This window comes from Macaca fascicularis, chromosome 13 (assembly GCF_037993035.2).
Source record: "Macaca fascicularis isolate 582-1 chromosome 13, T2T-MFA8v1.1".
Taxonomy (NCBI): domain Eukaryota; kingdom Metazoa; phylum Chordata; class Mammalia; order Primates; family Cercopithecidae; genus Macaca; species Macaca fascicularis.
In genome coordinates, this window is record NC_088387.1 from 45,733,083 (window position 1) to 45,741,152 (window position 8,070).

Below are 8,070 nucleotides of genomic sequence, written 5' to 3' on the forward strand. Positions count from 1 at the left end.
TCGGAGAAATGCACATGGCCTCAAGAAGAATTTCAGAAAAGAAAAAAAAGAATAGTCAATATTGAGTGTTGTTATTTTTGTTTGAATGTGTGGCTTTTTTTTTTTTTTTTGCATCCAAAATAGGCTCTTAATGCCCACAGTGAAGAAAAATTGTTTTAAAATTCGGAAATATTTTATTTCTAAAAGGCAGTTCTGTAAGATTTTTTTCAGAAGGGAATTTTTTTTTAAGAAAAATATTTAAAAATAAAAAGTCCTGAAGGAGGCATTTTGTGGTGTTTATTACCATGACAATTTATGTTACAGACTAGAAGGCTGTGTAGTGACCTGACCTGAGATTAGGGAAGGAGAGTGAGTGGAGTGTGACCTTTGGAGGGAATAGAACAGCACGACAAGAGTCTGCACTACTGCCGGGCGCGGTGGCTCAAGCCTGTAATCCCAGCACTTTGGGAGGCCGAGACGGGCGGATCACGAGATCAGGAGATTGAAACCATCCTGGCTAACCCGGTGAAACCCCGTCTCTACTAAAAAATACAAAAAACTAGCTGGGCGAGGTGGCGGGCACCTGTAGTCCCAGCTACTCCCAGCTAGTTTTTTGGGCGAGGTGGCAGGCACCTGTAGTCCCAGCTACTCGGGAGGCTGAGGCAGCAGAATGGCGTAAACCCAGGAGGCAGAGCTTGCAGTGAGCTGAGATCCGGCCACTGCACTCCAGTTTGGGCAACAGAGCGAGACTCCGTCTCAAAAAAAAAAAAAAAAAAAAAAGAAAAAAGAAAAAAAAGAGTCTGCACTACAGAGGAACAGGGTGAATGCCACTCAGGATTAAGAAAATATAAATGGAATCATTGTGTAGAGATAGCCAAGTATCCTGGTGGAGACCGTCACCAGCCAGGGAGCTTCTTCAATCTAGTGTCAAGATCAGTATGCCACTGCATTCCTTTAAGTGGAGGTTGCTTTTGAATAGCCAGTGAGTAATCGTCGTTGTTGTTGAGAGGGTCACCCATACACAGCTTCCTACATACCTACCTCTCATGAGTCTTCCAGCAGAGCTGATAGTCATCCATGCCCTGAGAGTAAATGAGCTGCATTAGAACTGCCCTTCAGGAGAACCTCACATAGTTTTTGAGACTTGAGACACTCAAACAGGAAGTAGAATCCTTGAGCTAGAATAAGGTAGTGGTAATTAAAAAAAAAAAAAGCTGTAACTCCTGTATGTGGGTGAAGCTCAACAGTTCTATTAAAACCAACATCATTTGAGAAGTATCGTTCAGCACAGCTGTAAAGACTATTAAAATGAAAATAAATGAATAGGATTAATTTACAATAAAGAAAATGTTTTTTTCTGTAAGGCCAACAAATAAACTTCTAACAAAGTTAATGATTAATAAAGAGAACAAGCCTGAGTCTGTAATAAGAGTGAGGAAGGAAATGTAACCCCAGATACAAGATTCTTTAAATTATTAGAATTTATGATGTCAACTCTAGTCTAAAAAAATACTAAAATATCAATGGAATGCATGGATTTTCTAGGGGAAAAAGTACCAAAACAAAATGTTAAAAAGAAAAAATTACAAAGCTCCTCATAATAAAAACAATAATAAACTAGCTCTAAATAGTGAAAGATGCCTTCAAAGAGAGTTATTTACAACATTATAAAAAGAGATAGTTCCTACAATATTTAACTTGTCTCAAGACATGAGAAAAAAAATCATTTAAAAATTTTAAATATGAATTATGTTTTAAAAACAGGCAAGTACAGAAAAATGTTAAAACAGTCTATATTTACACACAGTAACAGATGTCAACATTTAGCCATGTCCTTGCCAACACTTAATATTCTCAGAATTTTATAATTTTCCAGTTTGCTTAGTGTAAAATAGTATTTAACTGCTCTTTGAAGTTGCAGGACTCTGATTTTTACTAAGTTTGAGCAACTTCTTAAATGGTTATCACGTTTAGGTTTCCTCTTTTCTGTTTGCCTCTATATATAATTTGTTCTTAGTTCTACTTATTATCTTCCTGTTTGTAGAACACAAATTCTGAGTACTATCTTTTGACAAAGACATTTGTATTAATTATATTCCCTCTCTTTTGTCTTTAGACTTTACTAAGGGTGTTTTTTAAATAAAAGTTTTTTCTTATAGTCCAATGTCTCAATGCTTTCCTAAATAAAATGTACTTTTTAGTTGGTTTTGTTTAAGAATTCCTAATCCAAAGTTGTATATCTTTCCTATCATATATTAAAGTTTTGCTTCTTTACAGTTAAATTTTTTAATCACATGAAATGTATTCTTATGTGTGACTTGAGATACAAATCTGATTTTATTTTTTTCTCTATGCCTAATAAATTATCACAGAAATATTTATTGAAGAGTTTAAACTTTCCTCTACTCATTCATAGAATTACCTTTTTCTTTTATCAACTCTGTATGTATGATCAGGTCCTTTTCTGGGCTTTTATTTGTACTTACTAATTATACCATCCTAATATGTATAACTTTATAATGTCCTAATAATTGCAGGACAAATTTTTTCTTGTTTACCCTCTAAATCTCTAATCTCATGTCCTTCCATTCTTTTTATTTCTATGTTGAAAATTTCTGAGTTGATTTAATTATTTTATCTCATTTCTTGTATTTTCTTTTTGTTTGTTCTATTTGCTGGGAGATTTTATCAATTTTATTTTGTAAGCCCTCTATTACGTTTATTTCTTCTGTTATAATTTTTAATATTTAAGAGTGTTCACTTGCTATGGGAATGTTCCTTGTGTATCACCCTGTATTTGTTTAGGAATCCAGGGAATTCCTTATCCATGATCATATTATTAAAATTTTTTAAGTGATTTCTTCTGTTTCTAGCTTACCACTATTTTTTCTTTTATTTTCTTTTTCTTTGATATGTTTGCTTCCTTTGGCCTTTTATGTAGAAGGTTCTCCTCAAGTATCTGGCCTTATAAAGTCAATTCTATCTCAGTTCTCTGACAGAATGTGCTGACTTGTGGATGACAACTGTAGTATGACATGTCGTGAGCTGGCTTTTGAATGAGAAACTCTGCAGTAGTACTAATCTGATGTCTGTAGTTTGGCTGGAACAAAATTCTAAGCTTTCAGTTTAAGGCTATTCCTACAATGTCTTTGGGCATTTACTGCTGCCACTAACATGTCTCTCCATATACTTCCTATTATTCTCCTGTGGGTAAAAGGTTTGGGGGGTAGATTTAATATTTTCTTTTTATCCTTTTTATTTGTATTTCTACTTCTAGGTATTTAGTTGTAGATTTACTTGTATTTATTCTATGTATTATTCTGAGGGCACTTTCAATAAGAGGGCTCATGCCTTTTTTCATTTAGAATCTACATTTCTGAGTTCAAATTTCCCTGAGGTAAAAAATAAAATAGGTTCCTGATCAGCCACTCAATCAACTCCCTTGTGTCATGTGTCCATGGAAATTCAGTTAGTTGGAAAAGAGGAGAGAGCATTAAACATGTTTACCTAATCTTACCCTTTCAGAAAAGGCCATGAGTTGGAAACTTCCAAGAGATAGAGGTTATGGGACTCAGAAACCACAGAAAATAAATACAAATAAACTAAAAATAATTAATTGACTTAGAAATTCATATTCTGAAATCCATGAAATCCTTTAGGCTTTAGAAAGGATCCATAAGCCCCCTGAAATTATATGCAGAATTTTCTATGCCTGGACATATATTACTTTCTGAAGTGGCTCATGACCCTCTGAAATGTAAGGAACCACTATTTTAGATTTATATTTTTATATATATGGAAAAATATTTATTAAACAATGTCAGCAAATAACAAAAGAGTATGTAGAGTTTCATCTATCTTGTGTGTGTATAAAATATTATATATATTTTAGGATACTTCTGGGATTACAGGGAATTTTTTAAAAAATCATTTTGCCATTAACTTATACTAAACTTGTACAATAGTTCTGTGTCAAAAAGAAGTAAATAAAAAGGTAATGTGAAGGCAAATAATGATAAAAATAATTTTGTGCCTATGCAAAATAATGAGGGCAGATATTTAAGATACAGCCATACATTGTCTTCAAAATCTAACTCCATAAATCAGACCAATAAACAACTTTATAAAGAGATACTACGTCAAATGGATTAATGCATTCAGTGTATTATCATTTTCCTTTGGCTCTAAAATAAGTCATGTACAACAACCATACATTTATTAAGGAGATCAGTGATGTCAACTAGATTTTAAAAGGGTCCATACTAGGCTAGCAGGCATTATTGATTCATTTTCATGAGCATAAAAGGGGTATCAGGTATCACAATTCCTATCTCCAGTGGCTTTGCTCCTGGCAAACCACAAACAAGCTGTCTCCACAATTAAATTTAAAAGTACTTAACTATGCACTTGCCTAAGTGAGCGCAAATATAGGAGAAAATCTACTCTGATGAAGCTACTCTCATTTCTTTTGTGGTCTAGCCAAGGGAATAACAGAAGGGAACATATCATTCTCCCTGATGTGCTTTGCTTTCCTTCTGATTGATTTTTCACGATTACTAACTTATCTCTTTATATGATTAGGACATGAAGAATAGGCTGCTTAGAAGAACTCTTAATAGCACAAATTAACCTTGCCTTTGTTAATTTATTTGATAAAATTTCTCTTCATTAAGGTGATTCTTTACACACAAGCTTTGAGATTTATCACACTGTGGGAGGGCATTAAACTTACCAGCTTCCATCTCTTTCCTACCCACTCCCACTCCTACTTCATTCTTGAAGTACTTTAAGGAATGAAAATACTTAGAGCGCTTTCATTCTTTAAGACATAGAACAAAAAAGCCTCCTTTGTATTATAGTTGTCTTCACACCTTTAAAATATGAGTTACTCCCTCCAGTGGCTTCCCATACTTCAATATGTATTACATTATATTTTATTTTAGCGTGTATAACATTATACACTCACATGCTCCATAACATTCTGCCAATGACAGCATATATAACTGGATCATATAAGATTATAATAATGTATTTTTAGTGCACCTTTTCTGTTTAGACATGTTTAGATACACAAATAGTTACCATTGTGTTACAATCTCCTAGAGTATTTAGTACTATACAAGTACTACATTTATGCTACTCAAGTTTGTAGCCTAGGAACTATAAGATATACCATATAGCCTGGGGTGTATCACCTACATGTATGTGAGTACATTCTTTGTTATTTACATAACGATGAAATTGCCCAACAATGCATTTCTTAGACAGTACCTGCATTAAGTGACACAAGACTTTTTTATATTTATTGATTTACAGCTCTATCTCTTGTGAATTTCTCACAAGAAAGACCACACAATTCTTATGTGAGTTCCTGCTGTCTTCAAAAAGCTCAATAGATGTTTATTAGTAAAATGAAGGAATAGGAAGATGACATAAAATCCCAGAGGAGCTAAACCTCAGAACTCTAATTCTACATCCTGGTTCTCTTTGCTTTTTAAGGTAGAATGTATACCAAGACTTAAATAGTAGTCATAGTATAGAAAGCTTTCTTGGGGAAGCATTAAGAAATAGTTCACCCAATTGGGTGATAGTCCCGGTCAGCTGCAAAGTGAAGAGAATGGCATCTATATTCTCCTGTAAGTATAGAATTCCTTCTCTTCCTTCTACTTCTGCATACTCATGAAGGGGGACAAATTTCCCTATCCTAATTGAGTATTAAATTTATTTTTAATTTTCTCATTTTATTCATCATTTTTTGCCTTGTTTTTTCCTTTTGCTTTCCTTTTTCTCCTCTTTTTCTATTTTCTCTTCCATAATCCAACTTCTAGGGAAGAAAAGAAGAATGCTTTGCAAAGTGGGTGGGGAGAGACAGGACCTAAAGTAGATAATTTATATTTCATTTTTTCATTACCCTTTAGGCCTCATTCCAAAATTATGATAAATTTTCATCCTCAAAAGTATCATTTGGAAATGTAAAAAATATTGAAGATGGTGGCTCAAGCCTGTAATCCCAGCACTTTGGGAGGCCGAGACGGGCGGATCACGAGGTCAGGAGATTGAAACCATCCTGGCTAACATGGTGAAACCTCGTCTCTACTAAAAAATACAAAAAACTAGCCGGGTGAGGTGGCGGGTGCCTGTAGTCCCATCTACTCGGGAGACTGAGGCAGGAGAATGGCGTAAACCCGGGAGGCAGAGTTTGCAGTGAGCTGAGATCCAGCCACTGCACTCCAGCCTGGGCGACAGAGCGAGACTCCATCTCAACAACAACAACAACAAAATATTGAAGACAAGAATATTTTGTCTTGGTTTGTATGGTTTGACTTCAAATTTTTCTGTTTTTGTCTTGAAGACAAGAATAATATACAGTTTGACTTCAAATTTGTCTGTTGTGAGAAAGGAAAAATGACTATTTCATGCTTATTAGGAGAAACAGAGGTATACCAGTTCAACAATATAGATTGTTAAAGATTTTTCTTTTACTAGTAACAAATTATCAAAAACATTTCTCCTGCAAACATTATAAGAAGACCAGTAGTTGCTATCATACCAAAGGCGTATCCTCTTCTCACCCTTCAAATCAGGGACGGTAGTGGGGCTCTGTGCTAGGGTCCTGGTTGTAACACACCTATAAAATCTCCTCCCTTTGAGCGTACATTTGTCTAAGATGGAAGAACACTTTTTGATTAGGTTGTGTTATGTTAGACCCCGTATTAGCCAACTAGAGAGAGGCTCCCTTGCTGGTTTTGACCAAATAAGCTGCCATAGTGTGAGTGGGCCACGAAGCTAGGACCAAAGGGTGTCTTACAGGAGATGAAAATAATCCCTGGCCAACAGCCAGCAAGAAAACACAGGTCTCACTCCTACAACCAGTGTATTAGTCCATTGTCACACTGCTATGAAGAAATACCTGAGACTGGGTAATTTATAAAAGAAAGAGGTTTAATTGACTCACAGTTCCACATTGCTGGGAAGGCCTCAGGAAACTTAGAATCATGGAGGAAGGCAAAGGAGAAGCAGGCACCTTCTTCACAGAGCAGCAAGATGGATTGCACGCTGAGTGAAGGGGGAAGCCCTTATAAAACCATCAGATCTCATGAGAACTCACTAGCATGAGAACAGCATGAGGGAAACTCCCCCATGATTCAATTATCTCTACTTGTTATATCCTCAACACATGGGGACTGTAGGCATTACAATTCAAGATAAGATTTGGGTGGGGACACAGATCCTAATCATATCAACCACAAATAACTGAATTCTTTCCACAACTTGAATGACATTGGAAGGGGACTCCAAGCCTCAGATGAAAGGGTAGACCTAGCCAACACCTGGATTTCAACTTTATGGGATCCTGAACAAGAGACCTAGCTAACTCATGGCAAGACTTGTGATCTACAGAAATTTTGAGATACAGTAATAAATTTAGGCTTTTTGAAGTTACTCAGTCTGTGGTAATGTGTTAAGCAGCAATAGAAAAGTAATGCAAACCCAGCTGAGGACCTCCCACCACTGTGGCTACACTTCTTTTTCTGAGTTGGCAGAGGCTGAGTCAACCCTTGGTGTCCTGCAGTCTGGTGCCAACTGTCATATGTGCAGAACCACTTCTCCCAGGAATCTAGTTTGTGGAAGATGCACTTTCCCAGTTTCCAGTGATGTTACAAGTCCTTCTGCTTCTCTTTTTTTTTTCCCCCCTTTTTATTTTTCTAAATAAGGATCTGAGAGATAGAGGTCTATGACCAAGCTTATGCTGTCATTTTACTTGAAGTCTTGAATTGCTTTTGAAAAGAAATTACATTAGTTTTAAATTAGACAATGAGCTGACTTTCAAGAGGGGAAAGAAGCCCCTTTTAGAGAATATGTAACTGTCATATATTGCAAGTATCATAATTGGAGATAACAGTATAATGAACAATTTATCATTTAAACCATGATTATTCTTATATGAAATAGGGAAGCATAAATTGAGACCATCCTAGGAAAATTAGAATGTGTGATCAATTGCAATCTTTTAAGAACTAAGATCATGATATTTTAAAATATTTTAAAAGCTAGTTGATTTTACTCATAATATTTTATCTATAAATATTT